Source organism: Salvelinus sp. IW2-2015, linkage group LG20, assembly GCF_002910315.2.
Source record: "Salvelinus sp. IW2-2015 linkage group LG20, ASM291031v2, whole genome shotgun sequence".
Taxonomy (NCBI): Eukaryota; Metazoa; Chordata; class Actinopteri; order Salmoniformes; family Salmonidae; genus Salvelinus; species Salvelinus sp. IW2-2015.
In genome coordinates this window covers 25,979,656-26,005,178 of record NC_036860.1, presented here as the reverse complement: position 1 = coordinate 26,005,178, position 25,523 = coordinate 25,979,656, and the positions used below count along the sequence as shown (strand labels likewise).

Genomic DNA, 25,523 nt, shown 5'->3' with positions numbered 1-25,523 from the left:
AGAGGCGGTCGTCATTTTAAGCATGGCTTGGAACAAACAGATGTGCTTTGGAGGCTGAATACATTTGCTCCCATTGGGTTGGCTGGGGATTCAGGGAGGGGTGGAGGGTGTGGGGGTACATTTGATCGATAGGCCTTTGATGATCAAGGGAGGTTGCGTGAGAGCTTGTTTGCTTTCATGTTTCTGTTTACAAATGGCTTTCAATAACTTACGTGAAATCCAGTTATTTCTAATGCTAACAGCATGCTGTGTGACATATGATATGTCACAGTGGTTACCATGTTGGAGGTATTCACCCGTTCTTGGACACAGTTCCAATAGCAGAGCCTTTCATATTTTGTCAGTGTGTGTGTGTTTGAAAGTTTGGCTGAGGCATTGATTTTCATGTGAATGTACATATTTCAGAAAACTTCTGTTTCTCTCTGCTGCTCTGAAGACTCCAGCAGCAGCACAACAGAGAGAGGCTGAGGCTCGCCTGGCCGGCTTCACATTGGCCCCCTGCTGTTTTATAAAGTGAATGCCTTATCACTTTAAGGCAGTTCTTCCCACGCGCGGCGACACGCATTAAAACATACTTTCAACATTCCCCTCTATCACCTGATCACATCAAACGTAAACCTCCTAACACTGGATCTCAGGAGTATTTTTGCATCTGACAAACCACGTGGTCTACAGTATATTCAGGAGCAGGGCATCTCTCTCTCTCTCTCTTTCTCTCTCCCTCTCACTCTCTCTTTAGCTGTGTCTCTCTCTCTCTCTCTTTTGCTCTCTCTCTTTCTCTTTAGGTCTCTCTCTCTCTCTTTAGCTCTCTCTCTCTCTCATCTGTAAGAGACCAGAAAAACCGTCTAGGACCACTGGTTCCGTTTCAAGGTCTGAGGTTGATGTACCATTTCCTTGTAACATTAGAGCCGCCACACAATTTTATATTTCAGTTTCTTGATGTCTCTCCTTTCCTAAAGGAAATTAGCCGTCCTTGAAGTGGTTCACTATGTGTGTTCCTTTACACACACTCGCAGAGACCAAATGAGCGCACTCCTTTAACGTATAATTATCAGCCTCCCTCTATTTAACCCCCCCCCACACACACACAACTTAGACATAATTGCGATTCTGTTGTTGTAACAGAGACCGACTAGTGTGTACACGCATTGGAGCGAGTGCAAACGAACACACACGTAAGCACAAAAGTGCGCATGCACCTAAAGAGAGGTGAAATTAACGCAAGACTTCAATCCAACGCCAGTCTACAATCTTCGGTCTCCGATAACATCAAAGACAAAATTCCAATTAGATATTAAACCTTTTTAAAGTACGGCAAACGCACAGTGCTCCTCCTGCAGTAATCTAATTTCACTTAAAAGGACATCTATTAGCATATTGTTATTGCCTTTTATCTGGCACGGGGTTGTGTTTGAACAGGAATCCGGTGTTAAATAAAAGAGGTAATGGTGTTTGAGACATCACTAGGAATTAATGATGGATGATGGCCTCTCCCCTCCCCCCCCGACGGCCAATAGGCTACACCTTGACCCTTGTCTCTGCCGCTTCATTCCCTATGCTGATGAAACACTTTGCGCATAATGTATTCTTTGGTTTTCACAGACCTAAGTAGGGTTTTTTGAAGCGGAAATTAGGGGCCCTTTCTAGAGCACGGCCAGAGTGCTTTGAGAGTAACGTCTTTAATCTCTCTATTTAGATTAAAACACACTCACTTCTCTGTTCCTCCTCTAGGTCTACCCTCTGTTATATCTCATGGCTGAATGAAGTAGAATCGTTTCGATTGAATGGTCTTTGGGGCTTTCAGGTAGGTGGGGAAAAAAGCGATTTTTGTAAAGTAAAGAAATCCGATCCATAATCAGGGTCAAGCTAGTTTTGATATTTTTGTAACATTGTCACCACATGAATGAGGAGAACACATAAAATACCACTGATAAAACACTCCCCGTGTGAATCAATCGCAAGTTACCATGAATTACCATTCTGTTAAGTACAGAACACAACTATGGTTGTAATGTCATCTACTATTCATTACAATAGAGAGCCTTTTCCCACAGTATACAGTGTAGTCTATATGTGGCCCCTGTGAAATCCCAGGTTGAGCCTCTGGGCTGCAGACATAGACAGGCAAGTACACAGATGAGCGAGATGGGAGACAGTTGTGACTGTTTACCAATCCACTGTACCACCGCCACACTGAGCCACACTGAACCACACTGAGACAGACTGAGCCAGACTGAGCCAGAGCCTCGCTGTGGTGGGGCTGCGGCATTAGTCATACAGACACACTTTCAACACTACCCACACACCCAAACACACCACCCATACATGTTCAACAATACCTACATACCCCCATCCGCACATTCTCTCAACACTACCCCCCCCCCCCCCCCCACATACACATTGTCAACAATACCTACATACCCCGTCCGCACCCCCTGCACATACTCTCAACCCACTACCCCCCCTCCCCCACCCCACCAACACATACACACGCATTCAACACATACAAAGGTGAGAGACAGGTTGGAGGTGAGCAGGGGTATAGAGCCTGAATCTAAAGGTAGGGAAATAACCCACACCCGACTGCAGTGCAGAGCGAGTGAAAGGGTTGTTTGAGGTGGCACAGGATGTCTTCAAAATGAGACCTGAAACTTTCACGTTATTTTTGATCCCGGAACTGGCTATGTGTTTATTTATGGGTCCAGGCCAGGGGTGGAAATCATTTCAATAGTTCTCTGGATGACTAAGTTTATGGTTTCTATAAAAAGACTTGAGACAGTTTCATGTGTGTGTGTCTGTGTGCAGGGTTGGGTAGGTTACTTTCTAAATGTAATCCATTACAGTTACTAGTTACCTGTCCAAAATTGTAATCGGTAACATAACTTTTGGATTACCCAAACTCAGTAACGTTTGTTTCAATTGTTCAAAATTATTATTTAAACCATGTTTTGAGGCTATATAGTGTTTGTTTACATTTACATTGTTTACAAACAGTGGAGTAAAACAAACTTATTTTTTTGGATTGTGACAGTTGTGTGACAGTTGAACTAAGCTCATGAGGCATTTATAAGTTATATTCTTCAAGAATCAATATATATATATTTTTTTATCAGCATGAATTAGATTGATCGATAAAAGTGTCACTTTTATTCCATAGGCTGGGATCCGCACTATGCAGCTGTTGCAAGAGAACATTTTACATCAATGCGCTCTGTAGATATCAATAGTAAGTGATATCCGTATCGCCATAGACTACACCACTGCTGTCATCCTTATCTCCAAGCGTTTATTCAAGTTGGATAATCTTTGGATGCCGACAGCAGTCGCACCATTGGAAGACATAGCTTGGACTGTTGCCTACAAAAGCCTATTCCTGCCCTTTTCCCGTGAACCATCAAACACATTTGGTGTGTCATAGTGGTCTCTGAATTGTGGTCAGGCTCGCTCACGTGGAATGAATTTAAACTTGCGCCTTTTTTCAATGCTGATTTGAATGTCATTGAAAAAAACAGTGTCGAATATTTTTTTCGCAAACATCCTTTCTGAATTGAAAAGTGATCCTCGAAGTAATCATCTAGTTTTTCAAAAGTATCTGTAATCTGATTACAATATTTTGCTGGTAACGTAACGGATTACAGTTACGGTTTTTGTAATCCCTTACATGTAATCCGTTACTCCCCAACCCTGTGTGTGTGTGTGTGTGTGTGTGTGTGTGTGTGTGTGTGTGTGTGTGTGTGTGTGTGTGTGTGTGTGTGTGTTTGTCAATGTTGCATGTGTGTGTGTGTGTGTGTGTGTGTGTGTGTGTACGTACATGCGTTCTGCATGTGTGTGTTTCCAGTGCCCAGGGCCCACGTCTAGTGGCTGACGGTCAGGCAGAGGTACTCCTAACATCCCTTCCCCCTGTCATTGCCACTCCCTGCCATTATAACCCAACACCCAATCATACAGAGTAGGAAGCCCAATCTGGAAGTGATTCTCCCTCTCCAGAGTTACCCAAAATGAGCGGCACTTAGTTGGAGGTTTGGAGAACATCAAAGCCTGGGCAGACATAACAACGAAGCCATGTTTAAAATACTAAATCCCCCCTACACACGCACGCACGCGCACGCGCACGCACGCACGCACGCACGCACGCACGCACACACAGCCAATGCACAACACAGTGGACATCTATGCTATGCTGGTGGGCAGATGCTGGGCTGTGTTGGTAGGGCAGGAGGCGGATCATAGGGGATCTTGTATCTTAAGTGTTACCTCCTAGCAGCACTATGGGAATGCTCCATTGCTGAGCCATTCTGTCTTTAACTGAACAATATACGGGACTGAAGGACAGACAGACAGACCAGGCCAACTCAATATATAGACTTGCAGAGGAATTATATCTCCATCTAAATGAGCACAAATAGACCACAATAAAGATGTGTTCAGCTCCACTGAAATGGTCTTTAATGATCATGCTTTAAAAGCGAATTAATGGTCTTCTTGTTTATATCATCAGAGGAGTCATCCGTAACTATTGATGCAAAATATTGACGCAGAATTAAGGGAAATGAGATGACCACAGAATCATAAATCCTGGTGGAAATCATCACTTCCTCAACACAATAGATAAACCTTTTAACACACAGAACCAGACATATTTGTTTGTCTAGTGGAGTTCTGTACACAGAACCAGACAGTAAGCGGTGAATTAAGAGCATTGTCAAAGTGCCTCGAAAGTCAGAAGTATGACGTGTGTGGTTATTCTTGGGTGTTCATTGTTTGTTTGAAATGTCAAGATTGATACAGATGTAGGATCTTAATAATAATAATAAATAAATAATAATAATAATAATCCTGCAGCGACAAAAAATGTGATGGATTATTATGTGTATTATAATCAATGGACATTTTTGTACGGGTTAATACATTTTTTGTTTGGGCAAATCAAGTCTGAAATGTAAATGTGGAAATTACAAACTTACCAGTTTCCTGGTTGCAAAAATGTTAATAGTTCGCCTAATTTCAGTTTATGTGACAAAACAAGCATGTATAGTGTAGAGAATCATTCTACCATCTAAACTGCTGTGAAATATATTTTCCATAACCAAAAATATTGTATTTTCAACTGTTTGAAGCTGGTGTACTAAACCGAAAGTAAAAGACGCAAAACGAAACTTAAGAATGGGAAGCATAGAAATAGCGCACATAGAACATATCTACCACTTTTTAGACTTTAGGCTTTCAATGAGAATGACATATCTATAACACACATTTCTTTGTGAATTTGGTTAGGTCACTCAAAAAGTTACATATTTAAAACTCGCGATCCTCACCTACAACCCACATGACCTTTTATGAATCCCCGTACACTGCAGAAAAATACACCATCGAAATGTTCTTAAAGATCCCCTTGAATCAAATCCCTTCAGTCAGTGGTTGAATGGTCTGACAGGAATGATGCTGAACAGACAATACATTCAGTACTGTGCGAATCATAGTGAAACCTTTACGGCGGCTGGGACAGCTTTCACTCACAGGTGGTTTTGGAAAACAGAACTTGCGCCCCCCTGGGAAATACCACAGCACATAAAAAAAAAAACTCCTATCAGGCTTTATGTTGTGGTCGATGACACATTAGACTTATTGATTTCCCAAACTGATAGCTTCCCTTGTCAATGAAAACCCCCTCTACTGTATCACTAGCTAGGTTGGCGACATATTTTCATGCAAATATTCTAAAATCTGCATCCCCACCAGAGATGTGTTTCTATCAAATTGATTTTGGGGGGATACAAGGCTGTGCGTGATGATGTAATGCACATGAAAATATATTTTTAAGTTAAATTCCCATGTACCGAATACGGATGGTTTTCTAACAAAAAATGTTATCATTATATACACTAGTATTGGCACGTGCGCTCTAGCCAACAGCTCGCAGATACAATGCGGGTATAGCCTACTTGATGAAATTATTATGGACAAAAGAGCGACATAATTTGTATTCGTCAAATGGCAGCCAAGCATCGATGATCATGGCACCAGAATAAGACCCTCGACATTTATTGGAAAGGAGCATCAAGCTCATCACCTTGCACTTTCACCACCCTGTGAAGTTCATCATCATTTATTTAATCTGTAGCCTAACAAACTGCATGATTTCCCGACGAGTCGTAGTGGGAGGACCACACAACAGGTCATCGCGTGACTCCAAGTTTACTTCGACATGATGGTTATTATATAAATATTTGAGTATAAAAACGTTTCCACCGACATTTCTTGAATAATACATTTTACAGACACAAAAAGATCCTACCTTGTCTCGCTTATTTTTGTTTTGTTGACATTTGGAAATTTCCCTGACATGTTCTGTTTCCATCAAGGTTGGATGGAAACTTGAAAAGGTTGGATGGAAACTTGGTTACTGTCATCCCTGTTCTAGATGAATACAAGAAAACCGAGGGCTCTGGCATTAGAGTGCTGGAGGAGTGACAATAGATTAAAACCTTTTCTCAATAGGGGGGGCGCTATTTTCACTTTGTAAAAAATCGTGCCCAAATTAAACTGCCTCGTACTCTATTCTAGCTCGTACAATATGCATATTATTATTACTATTGGATAGAAAACACTCTCAAGTTTCTAAAACCGTTTGAATTATATCTGTGAGTAAAACAGAACTCATTTTGCAGCAAACTTCCTGACAGGAAGTGAAAAATCTGAAATCGAGGCTCTGTTCCAGGGCCTTCCTATTAATTTGCCTGAAATCTATGGATATACATGCACTGCATACACCTTCCACTAGATGTCAACAGGCAGGTGGAAGAGGTGGAATGGGGTGTCTAGCTTGATCTGAGGCCGAACAAGAGCTTTTGGAATGACGTGTCTGGAAATTTCATTGTCTTCGAAGGCGCGAGAAGGAACCCCAGATTGCCTTCTGAAAAGCTTTCGGTGTACACGTTAGATATCTCCGGCTCTGATTTTATTTGATAGATGTGATAAAAACATCATAAAGTAGTTTTTTTCAACCGAGTTGTAACAGTTTATTGAACGTTTATTGCGAGTTTTGGAATTTTCTTTTCTTTGCGTCATGTGAAGTTGGGCACATTTGCGCCACATGGCTAGCTATGGTTGCTAATTCGACAGGAGAAGAGGACATTCTAAAACCAAACAACGATTATTCTGGACAAAGGACTCCTTGTACAAGATTCTGATGGAAGCTCAGCAAAAGTAGGAACCATTTATGATGTTATTTCGTATTTCTGTGGAAAATGTTTAGTCCTATTTTCCGCCCTTATTGCGGGCGCTGTCTCGCTATAACGTAAGCTGTATGTCGTACTAAAGTTATTCTTAAAAATCTAACACAGCGGTTGCATTAAGAACTAGTGTATCTTTCATTTGCTGTACAACATGTATTTTTTAGTAAAGTTTATGATGAGTTATTGGATTAGGTGACTGTCCAAAATATCTCCGGAGAATTTTGTGCATTTTGACTACGTATTCACATTGTAAAACCACGATTTGTACTGCTAAATATGCACATTTTCGAACAAAACATATATGTATTGTGTAACATGATGTTATAGGACTGTCATCTGATGAAGTTTGTCAAGGTTAGTGAATAATTTTATATCTTTTGCTGTTTTTTTGCGATCGCTACCTTTGCGGTGAATGAATGCGGTTGTGTGTTTGGCTATTGTGGTAAGCTAATATAATGCTATATTGTCTTTTCGCTGTAAAACACTTAAAAAATCTGAAATATTGGCTGGATTCACAAGATGTTTATCTTTCATTTGCTGTACACCATGTATTTTTCATAAATGTTTTATGATGAGTATTTAGGTATTTCACGTTGCTCTCTGTAATTATTCRGGCTGCTTTGGTGATATTTTTTATGGTAGCTGCAATGTAAAACTATGATTTATACCTCAAATATGCACATTTTCGAACAAAACATAGATTTATTGTATAACATGTTATAAGACTGTCATCTGATGAAGTTGTTTCTTGGTTAGTGACTAATTATATCTCTATTTGGTCYGTTTTGTGATAGCTACCTATGCGGTAATTTTTTTTGAAAATATGCGGTTGAGTCTTTTGCTATTGTGGTTAGCTAATAGAAATACATTGTGTTTTCGCTGTAAAACATTTWAAAAATCGGAAATGATGGCTGGATTCACAAGATGTGTATCTTTCATTTGGTGTCTTGGACTTGTGATTTCATGATATTTATATGCTAGTATTTACTTGTGGCGCTATGCTAGGCTATGCTAGTCAGCTTTTTTACTGATGAGGATGCTCCCGGATCCGGGATGGTGACCAAGTAGAAGTTAAGAAAGGGGGATGAGGTGCGAGGGAAAGACAATAGAGGAGAGAGGGAAGAAAAAAAAAATGAAAAGACAGAGAGATGGGTGATCTCTAACAAGGTGAGATAATAAGCTGAGATAAGGCAATAGAAATGGAATCCATGGATCAATGGATTCTATTTCTATGGATACGGTATGGTGGTTTAAGGCGTCTGTATGCTTCAGTTCGGCTGGCGGCTAGCCGATGTCGGCTAAGCGAACCGAACGAGTGTGCTCGCATACTCCCTTAAACGACCTTCGCTTGAAGAACGAGAAAAAAGCGGCAAAAGAACTTCCTCAAAATTGTTATTAATTAATCTGAGATCACTCAGGAAATCGGTCATTAATTCTTAACGTTTTTGCCCGAGGAGATTTTACATATTTTTATTTCACCTTTATTTAACCAGGTAGGCTAGTTGAGAACACGTTCTCATTTGCAACTGCGACATGGCCAAGATAAAGCATAGCAATTCYACACATACAACAACACAGAGTTACACATGGAATAAACAAAACATACAGTCAATAATACAGTCGAAAAATAAGTCTATATACAATGTGAGCAACTGAGGTGAGATAATGGAGGTAAAGGCAAAACAAGGCCATGATGGCGAGGTAAATACAATATAGCAAGTAAAACACTGGAATGGTAGATTTGCAGTGGAAGAATGTGCAAAGTAGAAATAGAAATAATGGGGTGCAAAGGAGCAAAATAAATAAATACAGTAGGGGAAGTTGTTTGGGCTAAATTATAGATAGGCTATGTACAGGTGCAGTAATCTGTGAGCTGATCTGACAGCTGGTGCTTAAAGCTAGTGAGGGAGATAACTAAGATGTTTGGTGCAGTATTTCTCAATGATAAAATTTGCATGAAAACAAGTCGTATCTCGTTTCTATGACAACATAGTCTTTATTGAAGGATCCCTACTGTTCACCAATTACCGACGAAGGGGCGTAGACTTCGGCTCCCGAACTTCGGCGGGCCTTGAGAATTTTTTGTGTGTGCCCGAACAGCCTGCAAAACCCTAACCGAAGTCCAAAACTAACAAAAACGTCACAAAATGTCGTCATAATATATGCACAAACTCTTCCTGAACTGTTTCGGTTGGGAAGCCTGCAGACGCCTTTAGGCACGAGTCCTATGCCTGATATATGAGAGTTAGGTTGATCAGGACAGGCAGACCTTCCCTCAGCATAGCTACTCGTCAGCTGCGTCCCACTGCCAGGGCTGGGGTGTGGCCCTGCCCTGCCGGAGTGGATGTCCTCTCCTCTACACACTTAGTAGACTCTAATGTCCCCCACAAATATATCGGGGAGGGGACTGTCGATCAGTCTCTGTCCATCCGTTCATTCATCACACACGATATCTCAGACAGCACTGGGACAAAACTTGGGTGAAGGATGCGTGTTGCCATAGAGATGCGTCATTTACAACATTACAATGATTGGCCCAAGGAGGGACCTATAGTAATTCATTGACATGTGTTAGTCACATGCGATATCTCAATTGGTGCATCATTTGTTGGGGACGAAATGTTTACTGTTGCCCTGTTAATCCCCTAAAATTGATGTCCGTGCCCCGCTGAAATCAAATTAGCATAATGCAAAAATCTCAATTAAAATCTGTCAGTTTCAGCTAGAGATATCTGGTCTTTTTTTTGCATTGGATGCATCTCAATCCATCACATTCGCCAATGTCACACTTCCGCATCTGTGGTGAAATGTGACAAGAGCTGGAGTGGTGTTTGTCAGACCATGAGACATCCCGAAAATCGGTCCACTCACAATCCCATCTTTAATTTACAAACGGTTTGGCCTACAAAACTACTATTACCCCTCTATGGAAAGATGAGACCCTCGCGAACATGATGGTTTTCTCTATTTTGCTTTACGGCCCCCACAAGTGTCTTGGGACTTGTCTGAAGTTGGTACAGCCGATCTGCCAACTCCTTTCTATAGCGCCCAAATAGTTTGGGCTACACATCATTTCACCCTCTGTGGAAAAGTGAGACTCTCACAAACACGTACATCGGTTGTTTTGCTCTAGGACACCCACAGGCCTCACAAGACTTGTCTGACGGTCCCCCGGTACCAGTTGAAAAAATGGATGGAAGTGTATATGGAGACTGTTTAGTGCCAAAAAGAATGGGTCAAATACAAGTTTAAAAAAACGGGAAAAAATGTTTCCTCACTTTCTTATACACTATATGTACAAAAGTACAGGGCATTCGGAAAGTATTCAGACCCCTTCCCTTTTTGCACATTTTGTTAAATTACAGCCTTATTCTGAAATGGATTTAATTCAATGTTTCGCTCATCAATCTACACACAATACCCCATAATGACAAAGTTAATTTTTCTTGTTGCAAATGTATAATTTCTTGTTGCAAATGTATAGTTTTTCAGTGGCAGGGGCTGGGAGACTAGTCAGGATCGAGGGAAAGATTAACGGAGCAAAGTACAGAGACATCTTTGATGAAAACCTGCTCAGGACCTCAGACTGGGACGAAGGCTCACCTTCCAACAGGACAATGACCCTAAGCAGACAGCCAAGACAATGCCGGAGTGGCTTGCAGCGATGCTCCCCATCCGACCTGACAGAGCTTGAGAAGATATGTAGAGAATAGTGGGAGAAACTCCCCAAATACAGGTGTGCCAAGCTTGTAGCGTCATACCCAAGAAGATTCGAGGCTATAATCGCTGCCAAAGGTGCTTCAACAAAGTACTGAGTAAAGGGTCTGAATACTTATGTAAATGTCATTATTATTTAAAAAATTACATTTGCAAAAAAACWGTTTTTGCTTTATCATTATGGGGTATTGTGTGTAAATTGATGAGTGAAAAAAACAATTTAATATATTTTAGAATAAGGCTGTAATGTTACAAAATGTGGAAAAAGTAAAGGGGTCTGAATACTTTCAGAATGTACTGTATGTGGACACCCCTTCAAATTAGTGGATTTGGCTATTTCACTCTGACAGGTGTATACAATCGAGCACACAGCCATGCAATCTTCATAGACAAACATTGGCAGTAGAATGGCCTTACTCAAGAGCTCAGTGACTTTCAACATGGCACCGTCATAGGATGCCACGTTTCCAACAAGTGAGTTCGTAACATTTCTGCCCTGCTAGAGCTACCCTGGTCAACTGTAAGTGCTGTTATTGTGTAGCGAAAATGTCTAGGAGCAACAACAGCTCAGCCGCAAAGTGTTATGCCATACAAGCTCACAGAACAGGACCGCCAAGTGCTGAAGCGCTAGGTGCGTAAAAATGGTTTGTCCTCGGTTGCAACACACTACCAAGTTTCAAACTGCCTCTGGAAGCAACGTCAGCACAAGAACTGTTCGTTTGGAGCTTCATGAAATGGGTTTCCGCACACAAGCCTAAGATCACCACACCGCCATTGAACTCTGGAGCAGTGGAAACGCATTCTCTGGAGTGATGAATCAAGCTTCACCATCTGGCAGTCCAACGGATGAATCTGGGTTTGGGGGATGCCAGTAGAACGCTACCTGCCCCAATGCATAGTGCTTATGGTAAAGTTTGGTGGAGAAAAAATAATGTTTTTTCATGGTTCGGGCTAGGCCCCTTAGTTCCAGTAAAGGGAAATCTTAACGCTACAGCATACAATGACATTCTAGATGATTCTGTGCTTCCAACTTTGTGGCAACATTTTGGGGAAGCCCCTTTCCTGTTTCAGCATGACAATGCCTCCGCGCAACAAAGCGAGGTCCATACAGAAATGGTTTGTCGAGATTGGTGTGGAAGAACTTGACTGGCCTGCACAGAGCCCTGACCTCAACCCCATTGAACACCTTTGGGATTAATTGAAACGCAGACTGCGAGCCAGGCACGCCGACTGCGAGCTAGGCCTAATCGCCTAACATCAGAGCCCGACCTCACTAATGCTCTTGTGGCTGAATGGAAGCAAGTCCCAGCAACAATGTTCCAACATCTAGTGGAAAGCCTTGAGTGGAGGCTGTTACAGCAGCAAAAGGGGGACCAACTCCATATTAATGCCCATGATTTTGGAATGAGATGTTCAACGAACAGGTGTCCACATACTTTTGGTTGTGTAGTGTATCTCTCAGACATAGAACAGACACTTCAGAACAAACTTCCGTTTGATGTTTTTTTGGGGGGGACTATCTGTTGTTCCATGTAGTGAATCTGTTATTCAATGTGTTTGTATTGGCTAATAGCAGTATACTACTTTTTATACTTCAAGGGGTCTTAAAATTCAAAATCAAATAGAAAAATTATCCTTGGTATGACCTTCTTAAAACAATTCAATATAGCTTTAGTAGAACCCCCCCCCCCAGCTTCGACAGAGGGTTTAGACTATTTTGGGTTAAATGGGGGGAACCCCAAAGGAAGGGGAGAAGAGAGGGGGGTCTCTGAGGGGGGGGGGGGGGGGGCGTTGCTTCAAAGACACTCTGAGCTATGGACTAAATTTGGATAGAAAACATGCATGTATACTACACATGTAGACCACTAATATCTGCTAACAGTGTGTGTGTGTGTGTGTACGGAAAATTGCAAATAAGAATGGCAGCCCTGTGTTCCATATGGAAGTGGTAACTGTTTCAGTCCAAGAGGTCACTTTCAGTTCAGACATCTCAACGCCTCCCCAGAGAACGGCATGATGACCGAATTGTGTAAACCTCACCCCAAGTTCCCGTGCCATGACTCAGTCGATGAAGTGTAAATGGTCAATTCCGCTTTCCCGTGTTTACAAACAAAGCCATGCTAATGTATAACCTAATTGCACTATACAGGGAATAGGGTGGCATATGGGACGTAGACAATGCCTTTGATATCTATCTATCTCGCCTAAGAGAGCTATCCCTCTACTTTGACCTTAGAGATGACCCTCTTCCTCCCGAGGGGAGGATGGTAGAGGAAAAGAAGGAAGGAGGAGGGGAATGATCTCTCCAGCCGGACATCTACCCAGTGGAGATGAACAAATCATTAATGGACAAAACAGGCGTGAGGCAACTGACCAATCAGAACATTGCTCRAGCATCGGTCTGAAAGATCTGGAGAGATCTTTCTTTCTGTTTTTTTTAAAGATTTTATTTCAATCGTTTATAAACAATACAAAACATCTTCCTTATCGATATACTCCATTGACTTACTACAGTGTAGCCCTCAACACCCTGCACCTACTGTTGAGGATGGTGAACACTGTCTGTCTAGCTGTCTAACTAGGCCCTGAACTCCCTGTTCTTCAAAGCACAACAAACTAGTGCTGATTAGCCATTGACACTGACATGACACAGAGGAAGTCTACGCTGTCCCTGATTCTGCTTTCCATCTGCTCAGTTCGATGGCTATCGGTAAACTCAACACAGGATAAATGGATCAATCCATTCAAAACCAGCACAAGCAGTCCATACACACCCAAATCCTCTATCCATCCATAACCACATGCATCATCCCTATCCATCCAGAGTTAGATGCAGTAGTAAATAGTGGGGATTAGGGAAACATGGCTGCTTAATGCATGCACAGAGAAGGGGGGTGGATGATCTTCTTTCATGTCATAATTTATTCCGTCTGATTAATTCTCTTTGCCCCTGTGGCTGAAGTGATTCCAGTGGATATGCCCTCCCCTTCTCCTTCCTCCTCTTCCCTCCCTCCTACCCTCTTCCACACAGCCCCGAGCTGCTCCTCTCTCTCCTATCTCAGAGCCCACCTGCTGGGCTGGGCCCTCTCTACGGCCGCCTGGAACAAGGCACACCGTTCCCATGGTTACCGCCTCTGTACGGTGTGCGCCGTCCGCAGGTAGGCTGCGAGGCCCGCTCCTCTCAGCCCTGTGTGTGTGTGAGAGTGAGAGCCAAACCCCTTCACCCGGCACTGCACTGCTCTGAGGCAGATCTGCTGCTGCCAGACAGACAGAGGAGGTGAGATGCGGATGGTGTGTGTTCTGCTACGTCATAGCCTAATGTGACTTAATTAAACAACAACTTAAGCCTGCGATGCAGTGCCTTCGACTGCTGCGCCACTCTGTCCCCCAAAATCTATTCGTGGCCCTACCAACAGGGATGTAGCGCTGCTGTAGCGTGGGCATGCCGCTCCCTCACTTCTTTTTAAATTTCAGAATGCAAAATATTCAAGGTCAAAATATTTCTGGAAAATTCATTTGGATAAATTCTATATAAATTCTATTTAATTACCACAAAAATTCCATGAAAACGATAGAGTGACAAACTCAATAAATATATAGCAGCCTATAGGTAGGTAATTGGTGGTTTCTTCCCTGTCTTCTCTCTCTGGCAGGGGCGCCAATTATGAATAACTGTAGGTGTGTGCAGAGGCCCTTTGAGCGGGCCAAATCTGACATAACAACAACTGCCACTGACAGAAGACTTCAGGGGTTGCTAAAAGGGATGTCCTCAAAACAGTTTGTTATGGACTTGGGGCTTAAGTAGGCCTACGACGCACTTGAACTCGCCCTACTGTCCGAGTGCTTAGCTGACAGAAACGTACCACCTCCTATTGCGTATGCAGACAAACTGATCCCCCGCATGAACCTTATCATCACACCGARGAGATCTAGGATCCACATTCACCGCGTGTCTGCCTTGATCTTCATAAAACTCCCTCTTGCGCAGTGGAACCCAGAACGATATGTGACCACTTGGTTACGGTGCTGTCCTTTCAGCACCACAATTCGAAGGGCACTCAAATCGCTTCAAATAACCCTCATCATCAAGATCTGTTCCCTACGCCTAATAGTCCTACTCATCACTTACATCTATTATTATTACAAATAGAAGATTATCACTTCTCACAATGGTGCTCATTTAGTAAAGTTAGATCAAAGCTGAATCAAAGTCTCGCAAGATCACTTAATGATTCATTTGTATTTTACATAACGGAACGGAATATAACAGCATGTCCCCTGTAGCATAGCAGGCCTATAACATGTCACACCAAAAACACCTCAGTTACTTCTTAACATAAGCTGAATAGTCCCCAGAAATTCACCATGCGGCCAACACTCAACAGCGTGCGCCGCTAGGCAGGACTTTGATTGAAACAAAATGGGAGTACAAGAAAGGCTTGTAGTTTGTTAACACCATCTGCTTTATATCACTCACAAAACAGTAACTCAAGAAGATCTCAATGCATATCCCCATGAAACTGATTCAGATCAAAAGATTGGCATGCAGTTTGGACATTTCACCGGAAAAAGGTGAAGATTTATTGACAGTGATGATGGCCTATTTTGAAATTAGMTATGGCTAACTTTGTGTTTGAGGGTATTAAAAATATCAGTTTTTTTCTTGAGACAATATGTGTGGGCATAGGCAGACTTTGCAATTGGGGGATGCATTTTATGCATATTCTATAATGATATTCAATAGTCTGTCGGTACAAACTTTGATTGATAAATGATTTCATTCATTATTTTTGTTGCGCTCCCTCACCTAAAAAATAACACTAAACCTCTGCCTACATATATAATCAAACCCTATAGTTGATGCGTGATGAATTACATAAACATTGATTGAAGGTTTAAAACTTATAGGGAAACCCTAAAACCCTTGATTTGAACTCAAATCCCAAGAGGCATCTTGACGGTTTGCTAGGAAACATCCTCACAGTAGTTGACTGGTTTGAATTATAGATTTGAGACTCAAACCCCCGCTGTTTGTTTGTTTGTTCAAGCCTTTGAGTGAGGAGAGAACGGTGACGAGAGTCAAGAAAGKCAGAGAGCTAGATGGAAAGAAAGAGAGAGAGAGAAAGAAAGGAAAGAGCCCGTTCCCCCCCTGTGGAAACGGGACCGTTAAAAAAGACGTTGTGTGCCTGCCTGGAAGGCTAATGGTTTGTTATTGAATGAGCGTTACATCATTGACCAGTCTCCCAGAGCTGGACCTCATGGTAGGCTTTAAGTCCACCAGCCATTCCAATTTAAGCCACCAGGCTCAGATATCACAGGGCCCAACGCTCTGATGTGGCCACAGATATCATTGGAACTCAACCAAGAAGAAGACGGCTCGAAGGAGCCTTGTCCTGTGGGTTCTGTCTATGAAATAATATTTTGGAATTGCTTGTATATTTGCAAGCCAGAACTCCCCTAGCTGGGACCGACATGCTGTTCCCATTTTACCAATGGCTTTTCATATAAAAAAAACTAGCATCGCCTGACATCACTCCAGATGAGGAATATTGTGGTGAGTATTTATGACAAGTTAGTCAAAGTGATGCGTACAGTATTTCAACGGTTTTCCTTCAAGGGACGGAGAGTTTCGCAACAGTGTAGAGTGTCTTTCGTGCTAAGATAACCAGTGTCAGTTTGGATTTAGGAGCTATGTTGAGTGCAGGGAAAGCCCCTAAACAATTGCAGTGGGCACCATAAAAAAYAAAACGTTGAGATCTGTCAGATGAGCATCACCACCTTCATGCATTCAGTTAAGTGAAAACATGGGGCAGAAGTGAAGACATTGGAAACCGACCGAGGCCTTTCAGACAATCACTCCTCCTGGGATGCAACACAAGCTGTATCCAGCACAATACAGGAGAAAAGACACGGTGTGTGAGAATGACATGACACAGCCAGGCCTTTGAGTATATGAGATCTTAATTGTGAAAAAAAGAGTATCTCTTGAAATTCCGGACCCTGACATCAAACAGCTCATATTATCAAGGGATTTGGTAAGACCGTTCTGTTCTTGGTGTTTCACACAAAGCAACAACTGTGATGAGATTGAGCAGACTTCAGAGCAACACAAAGAGCCAGACCACACACAAAGTAGAGGTGACACTACACACAAATAATACATTCTTAGTTCATGCGTCTCCTTGTAATTTGATGTCTCTGTTCTATCCAGTGAGCGCATGAGCCAGTCATTTTTATTTATTTAGTTATCTTGACTAAGTTCTAAATGAAGCCAGAGAAGATCATTTAGAACTTAGTCAAGATAAAGAATGTCGTCTATCGTTTTCGTCACTAAATCTACAAATGTATTTGACGCACTAAGTTAGTTACAGCAGAAAATACAAATGAATAAACAGGTTGTCAACATCTACAGCCGCCCTGGGCTATGAAGAAGGCAGGATTCAAAATCAACTAGCCTATTTTTCTTCTTCACCACCTCTCATAACCAACCATTCTTAATACAGAATCTAATTTGTAATAGGAAATCTAGGGATGCACGATATATCGGTGAACATGTCAGAACGGCCGATATTAGCTAAAAATGCCAATATCTAGTTTAACGCCGATGTACAAAACCGATGTCAAAGCTGACGTGCCTACCTATATAACACAGAAAGATGAGAACATCTTTGTATATAACGCAGGTACATGACGTAATGATGGCGCGTACAATTTTGTGCAACACAGCATTCCTAACCTAGCCCACAATGTCTGCTGTGGGGATCGAGCAGTCAACAAGTCATTTGAGCAGTCATTTGAAAGAATAACGAAATGTCAGCGAGACAACTCAAAGGCGAAATCCATTTACGGCAAGATAATGGAATTCATTGCCCTTGACAATCAACCGCTCTCTGTCATGGGTGATGCTGGCTTTTGCCGACTGGTCGAGCACCGGTACACTTTTATTTTTATATTTTTTGACTATTTCTCAGGAGTTTCCCTACCGGAGTGACACAGTAATGTCGTCACTGTTATTAGCTTCACGACTGACATTTGGACCAGTGATATCAGCACCATGTGCATGCTGAGTCTGACAGCACAGTGGGTCATCAAGGATTTCGTACTGAGGAAAGTCGTATTGCATGCTCATGAATATGCTAGTTGTCATACCGCTGTTGCCATTTCAATGGCATTTGAGAACATGTTTGAAACTTGGAAACATGAATACACTAGCTAGCTCTATTCGAACAACTGACTCGAGAAATAAGCTCATCAACTGCGCCTGCAGCAGATGTGATACCCTCTGTTATGGCATTGAAACGCCTGCTCAACAAAACTGACAGGGATGTAAACAAATGTAAACAAAATTTGAGATAAGCTTTATGTATGTATGGAACACTTTTGGGATATTTTTTTTCAGCTCATGAAACATGGGACAAACACTTTACATGTTGCGTTTATATTTTTGTTCAGTGTAGTATTCGTATTCTAATTCCTAATTCTAACGCTACCGAGTCTGTCACATGACAGTAGAGTGCGCATGCCCATTCTGACTTCGTCAATGTTAAGCTAAACAGTTAGCTAGCAGCTAGTGTGCAACGTTAGTGCTGACTAGTTTCTATGGAGTGAAGATGGCCCCTTTTCCCGACGAGGTGGATGTTTTTACTGGCCCACATTTGTGAATGAAACAGTTGCCCTTGACAACAGTTTGCCCCGGCAACAAATCTGCCCACACAGGCTGTGAACAAGCGATTTGGTGGCATTCTCTCTTTACCACCATGCTCGATGCTATGTACAAGGATCGCTACTTCGATGCAGACAAGAAACAGGGTTTACYTGAAATGTTACATACACAGCTGGACAAGATGGAAACGGACACAGCGACAGTGCGCACCGAGGAAGAGGCCACAGACAGACAGAGCTGAAACTTTGCTTGACAAGTACAGTATGATGCAATCTTGGTTGAGATTGAAACGACTGAACAAAAGAACAACGAAACAGCACAGCAAGTAGGTGAAAGAAATAGGTTTTGATGATGTTTTACTGGTAATGGGGACATACGTAAATGCAAACAAAATWACTTTTTGGTCAGTGTGTGTGTGTAACCTTTATTTACCTAGCCAAGTCAGTTAAGAACAAATTCTTATTTACAATGACGGCCTACCCCGGAAAACCCGGACGACGCTGGGCCAATTGTGCGCTGCCCTATGGGACTCCCAATCACGACCGGATGTGATACAGCCTGGATTTGAACCAGGGACTGTAGTGATGCCTCTTGCATTGAGATGCAGTGCCTTAGACCACTGTGTCCATGTGTGTGTGTRAACTATTTAACTGTACTAGAGGTCGCTAAAATGTTAAATATCGGTTATCGGTATCGTTTTTTGGCAAGGAAATATCAGATATCGGTATCGGCCAAAAATGTKATATCGGTGCATCACTAAGAAAATCCACACACTGCAGGTACTCTATGAGCTCCTCAGAAAATCCTCATCAAGTTGATACCAAATAATAGCATAAAAACATGCATGGAGTGGCACCTTAATGCATTTTGAGTGGCGAACGAGAGCCAGATCAATTGATTAAAGAGATCAATGGCACTGAGACACACCGACCGGACACACAGCTCATTTTGAGGGCTCGCTGCTCGTCACGAGGGTCTATGTGTGAGTGTGTGTCTGTCCCCGCGCACACACGTCAATTAAAGCCCTTCCATTTGCCTGCCTTTGTACACTATTAGCACGTGTCACTCCATCTCTGTGTGTCTTTAATCTTCAGGAGATGTTCGAGCTCTCCCTTTTATCTAGGGGCACTGGAAACGCAAAGACCTACAGGGGAGAGCCATCCCCAGCATGTCGGTCTTTAACCCTGGTCTCTGTTGCATTGGAGGACAACCTACATCTATCACATCTACCCTCCGTCCTCAGAGAGAGACGCTGCTGAGGATCCTCACTGATTTAGAAACCAGGGGGGGATTCACAGATGAACATCAGTGGATCAGTGGCAGATGCTCAGACCCTGTAGACGAGACAGAGTCAGATGGGCAGCGTTTTGCTTGTGAGCAGCTCAGGGACTTTGCTAATCACGGCTATGCAAGGTGGAAACCTCAGCCTGGTCCAGTGAGTGAAGGCAGAAAGGGCAGCTTCTCCCCCGAGTTCTGTGTAGAAAGAGTGACTCACACCGGGTGCATCCCAAATGGCACCCTAATCCCTCTTTAGTGCTCTACTTTTCTGACTGGCGACTTCTAAAAGCAGAGTCAGCTTCTCCTGGAGCAGTCGGTCTTCCAGGAGTCGGCAGAGCTCCGTCGGCAGTGAGCCAACCCAACGAGGGCAAAACCACAGAGCAGCACTCCCAGCCCCAGGGGGCCCCCCTGTGGTCCAGCATCACAGAGAACCACTGTCATCACTGGGTTACACTCCTCCAGGCCCAGGGCCGCTTGGCTGGGACACTACCCTCCGCCCCGGGTTCTCTAGAGAACAAGGTTGCCAGCGGTTCTCGGGACACTGCCAAGCAAAAGGGTGGCATTGAGCGATCGATAATCAGTACAAATAACATAGTAAGCCTTCTCACTGTGTAATTTCCACCCCAAAATAAAGTGCCATGCATCTCTCTCTCTCTCTCTCTCTCTCTCTCTCTCTCTCTCTCTCTCTCTCTCTCTCTCTCTTCTCTCTCTCTCTCTCTCTCTCTCTCTCTCTCTCTCTCTCTCTCTCTCTCTCTCTCTCTCTCTCTCTCTCTCGTCTCTCTCTCTCTCTCTCTCTCTCTCTCTCTCTCTCTCTCTCTCTCTCTTCTCTCTCTCTCTCTCTCTCTCTCTCTCTCTCTCTCTCTCTCTCTCTCTCAACAAGTTGCTGAGAGGGCCTGTTTGAACATGGTCTCGCACGACTCTGTGCTCTCCCTCCATCCCCGCTAAAACAATGGACCTTATTTGTCCTACAGTCAGATGAACTTTTTCAGAAGATTTGTAAATGTACAGTTGCACATGTGAACACCGCTCCCTCCCAGTGAGCTCTCCGGCAGCTGCCTCCCTGCCTGGGACCTGCAGCGCTGCCTCCCTGCCTGGGACCTGSAGCGCTGCCTCCCTGCCTCTGCTGCATCCCGTAATTGCTCCCTGACTCTCGTCTTCTAGCGAGGGGCTCGTCGGAGCCAAGACGCTAACCAGGAGCAGCTTGTCAGCTTTAAGGCCACAGTGTGGTCCTCAGATGCAGCCGAGATAAGTCCATCGGCCTCATTTCATCACGCTCCAATAGAAACATGGAAAAGACGGGTGTGTTTGCCTTTACAGCGCCGGCCGAGCACACTCCTTCCAGGCAGGCTTCCCTCCCTGCTACTGCGCCTGGGACCTGGGATATGCTGGGAGGGAGGCTGCCGGGGAGTGGGGATGGTGCTGACTGCTGACACAGACCCATCACTCACTCCTCACGTCACCTGATCCATTACGCAACTGAAGACCCCCCACTGCTGCAAAACAAAACAAACCATGACCACAGCACACAATGCTAACATCTGACAGTGTTACCTTCGTATACATGGAGTTAGCGCTGTCCCTTCTGGGGAAGGGAGCATTTTTTTATCCACTGCATTTAACTCAGTTCTTCATTCAGAGCTGAGGGGCCACGGGTGCTGGGATGGACGTACAACAAAGAGCAAGGTCGAAGATAGGATAAAGTACCTGACAACCGGGTTTAAAACAACATAGCCACCTGTCGAGGTAAAATAAAAAGGGTATTTGCACATTTCGCTCCATTTGTGACAGCCGCGGTAGCAAGGGGAAATGCAGCTGAGACTAAGAGTGGATCGGACCGTTGAAAGGTTTCCATCGCACTGTGCCCCGTCGAGGAACTGCAGTGTTGTGTTGCTCACGTGACACACAGTGACAGACATGGGCTTTATTTTCCATGGTAAACCACAACAAGTTTAACCTCACACAACTGTAAACGATGAGACGAGCGAGACAAGCTGCAGGCAAAACCATCTACCTGGAATCTTAACACAACTTCCAAGCAGCAACGCCTAAACAGGCGCAGTATTCTGTACATGCGAAAMGTAACGTTCACTGGGTAATACAAAGACCAGAGATCACAATCACATAAAAACATGTCCTATAGAGGAAAATCTTTCATGCGTGTCATCACATGGTAGTTAGCAGGAAGGACATTGTTCATGTCCTAAATGGCACCCTATGGGCCCTGGTCAAAAGTAGTGCACCAGATATGGAATAGGGTGCCATTTGGGACGCAGGCAACCTCTCGGACCTGCCCTATGCTACGTGCACATTCCGCACAATACTGGCACACAGCAGCCGTGGAACAGTGGGGTATTTCTCTCCTACATCTCAACCAGTTTAAAATGTGCTGTGTTTGACGGCATGACTTTGGTCCTCCTCCATGTCGCCCATGCAATTCCCTCGAAGGCAGCTCTCTCCGGTAAGGTGACGAAAGAACTAACCCGGAATCGAAGAAAATATGGTCTGAAACAAACACTACAAAAAGTTATCAGGCTGTTTAAGTGCTAATAATGAACATGAGTTTATTATATCACTAAAGTTGAATAACATTACGCGCCCCTATACATATCATATCCACTTCTAAACTTTGCACTAGAAGAAGAGCGTACTACGAGCATAAGGGACTTTCGGGGACTTTCTTCCTTCCCTGTGGTAAAATTAACCTAAAAAACATCAACAGTCATCTCCCTTGTTTCCCCTCATCAAAAATGTATCACATTGACATAATGTTTTGTTAATGAATGTATAATTGAAAACAGTATTCCCTGGGTTGGCTTGAATTAATGAGAAGGGAAATCTACTTGAGCTGGGATAGCTCTCTGCTTTTAATGAAGACAAAGTGGCAACGTCTAATTCGACACATTAACTTGGAGCCCTCTTTCTACAACCCCCCCCCCCCTCCGGGATGGATGGGAGGAGGGGAAAGACGATGGCGTCCCTTTGAGACTTGGACCGCAGAGAGAGGAGAGGGGGCTCTGGGTCCCCAGTCACAATGATTTCATTCTAACACGACTAGCTGCCGTAACTCTCCCGGTTTTGGACACGTTCTGGAAAGGAGATGAAGCTAGCGGAGCGTAAAACACCGGGGAGTCGTCGGTGCATCCCAAATGGCACCCTATGTGGGGAATAGGTTGACATTTGGGATGCAGCTGACTTCTGTGCTCCCAGTCAGTTTGACTTGATAAAGACCGTTCACTGTCTCCCATTCAGAAAAGACAACCAACTGCAGTGAGCGGCCTAAGCCTCCAGAAACACAACAGAGTGCTCTTTCTCTTAGTCACCAGGGCATCTGCTGCTCCTCAGAGAGAGACGCTGCTGAGGATCCTCACTGATTTAGAAACAGGGGGGGATTCACAGATGAAGATCAGAGGCTCAGCGACAGATGCCGAGACCCTGTAAACACGCTCTCCCAGCGCGTTTTAAACATCCGCCGTGTCTTTAACGTGTTTCAAGCAGACCAAAATAGACGCTGTGCCCAAGAACGTCAAGGTGACCTGTCGAAATGACTATCGCCCCGTAGCACTCACTTCTGTKGCCATGAAATGRTTTGAAAGGCTGGCCATGTCTCACATCAACACCATCATCCCAGACATCCTGGATCCACTCCAATTCGCATACCGCCCCAACAGAACCACAGARGAAGAAACTCTGTATTGCACTCCACACTGCCCTCTTGGACAAGAGGAACACCCATGTGAGAATGCTGTTTATAGACTACAGCTCAGTGTTCAACACCATAGTCCCCTCCAAGCTCATCACTAAGCTAAGGACCCTGGGACTAAACACCTCCCTCTTCAACTGGATCCTGGACTTCCTGACGGGCCGCCCCCAGGTGGTGAGGGTAGGCAACAACACATCTGCCACGCTGATCCTCAACATGGGGGCCCTTCAGGGGTGCGTGCTTAGTCTCCTCCTGTACTCCCTGTTCACCCACGACTGCGTGGCCAAGCACGACTCCAACACTACTATTAAGTTGGCTGACAACACAACGGTGGTTGGCCTGTTCACCGACGACGYTGAGACGGCCTACAGGGAGGAGGTCAGGAGACATGTTTTGGGGTTTGAGGCTGGGTTTCTGTGTAAGCACTTTGTGACATCTGCTGATGTAAAAAGGTCTGTCTAAATACATTGGATTGGACTTGACAACAACATCTCCCTCAACTTCAGCAAGACAAAAGAGTTGATCGTGGACTATAGGAAAKAGAGGGCCGAGCACGCCCCCATTTACATCGACGGGGCTGTAGTGGAGCGAGTTGAGTGCTTCAAGTTCCCCGGTGTCCGCATCACTAAGAACCTATCTTGGTCCACACACACCAACACAGTTGTGAAGAGGGCAAGACAATGCCTCTTCCCCCTCAAGAGGTTGAAAATATTTGGCATGGGCTCTCCCTTTCATCCAAGACCTCTATACCAGGCGGTGTCAAAGGAAGGCACAAAAAATTGTCAAACACTCCAGCCACCAAGTAATAGACTGTTCTCTCTGCTACCGCATGGCAAGCGGTGCCGATGCACAAAGTCTGGAACCAACAGGACCTTGAACAGCTTCTAATCCCAAACCATATGACTGCTAAATACTTAGTTAAATAGTTAACCAAATAGCTACCCGGACTATCTGCATTAACCCTTTTTTCACAAACTTTTTTTGACTCATCACATACGCTGCTGCTACTGTTTATTATCTATCCTGTTTCCGAGTGTGTTTATTCCTAGTTATATGTACATATCTACCTCAATTACCTCGTACCCCTGGAAAGACACCGAAGAAGGTACAGCTGATGTACTACTCTGGAGGAGGAAGAGGACATCGAGGAAATGGTGGCAACCGTGTAAACTAAAGAGGCAGAGAAAGAGGTAGAGTGCGAGGAGCCCCTGCACATRGACTCTGTACTYGTACCCTGTGTATATTAGGGCTATCTGTTCTTTGGACCAACAYAAATGTTTTTTAATCAAATCAACTATATTCACTGAGCTTGTCTGATGCTTTAAGCACACTGTTTGATTAAATAATTCATTTACATTTTTGTCATTTAGCAGCCAGATGGCGAAGCGTGATTCATCACTCTAGATAACACGTTTCCACTGCTCCAGTTCAATGGCGGTGAGCTTTACACCACTCCAGCCAACACTTGGCATTGCGCATGGTGATCTTAGGCTTGTGTGCGGCTGCTTGGTCATGGAAACCCATTTCATGATGCTCCCGACGAACAGTTATTTTGCTGACGTTGCTTCCAGAGTCAGTTTGGAATTTGGTAGTGAGTGTTGCAACCAGCAGTAAGTGTTGCAAGCGCTACGCGCTTGAGCACTCGGCGGTCCCGTTCTGTGAGCTTGTGTGGCCTACCACTTCGCGGCTGAGCCGTTGTTGCTCCTAGACGTTTCCACTTCACAATAACAGCACTTACAATTGACCGGGGCAACTCTAGCAGGGCAGAAATTTTCRGAACTAACTTGTTGGAAAGGTGGCATCCTTTGAAAGTCACTGAGCTCCGCAGTAAGGCAATTCTACTACCAATGTTTGTCTATAGAGATTGCATGGATGTGTGTTTGATTTGATACACCTGTCAGCAACGGTGTGGCTAATAGCCAAATCCACT

General features: G+C 43.9%; 1 protein-coding gene across 1 annotated transcript in view; it reads right to left on the bottom strand.

Moving 5' to 3' along the window:
- The window catches only part of tcf7 (transcription factor 7), a 66,456-nt gene that overhangs the window by 24,610 nt on the left and 16,323 nt on the right, over positions 1-25,523 (bottom strand). The window lies entirely within an intron of this gene.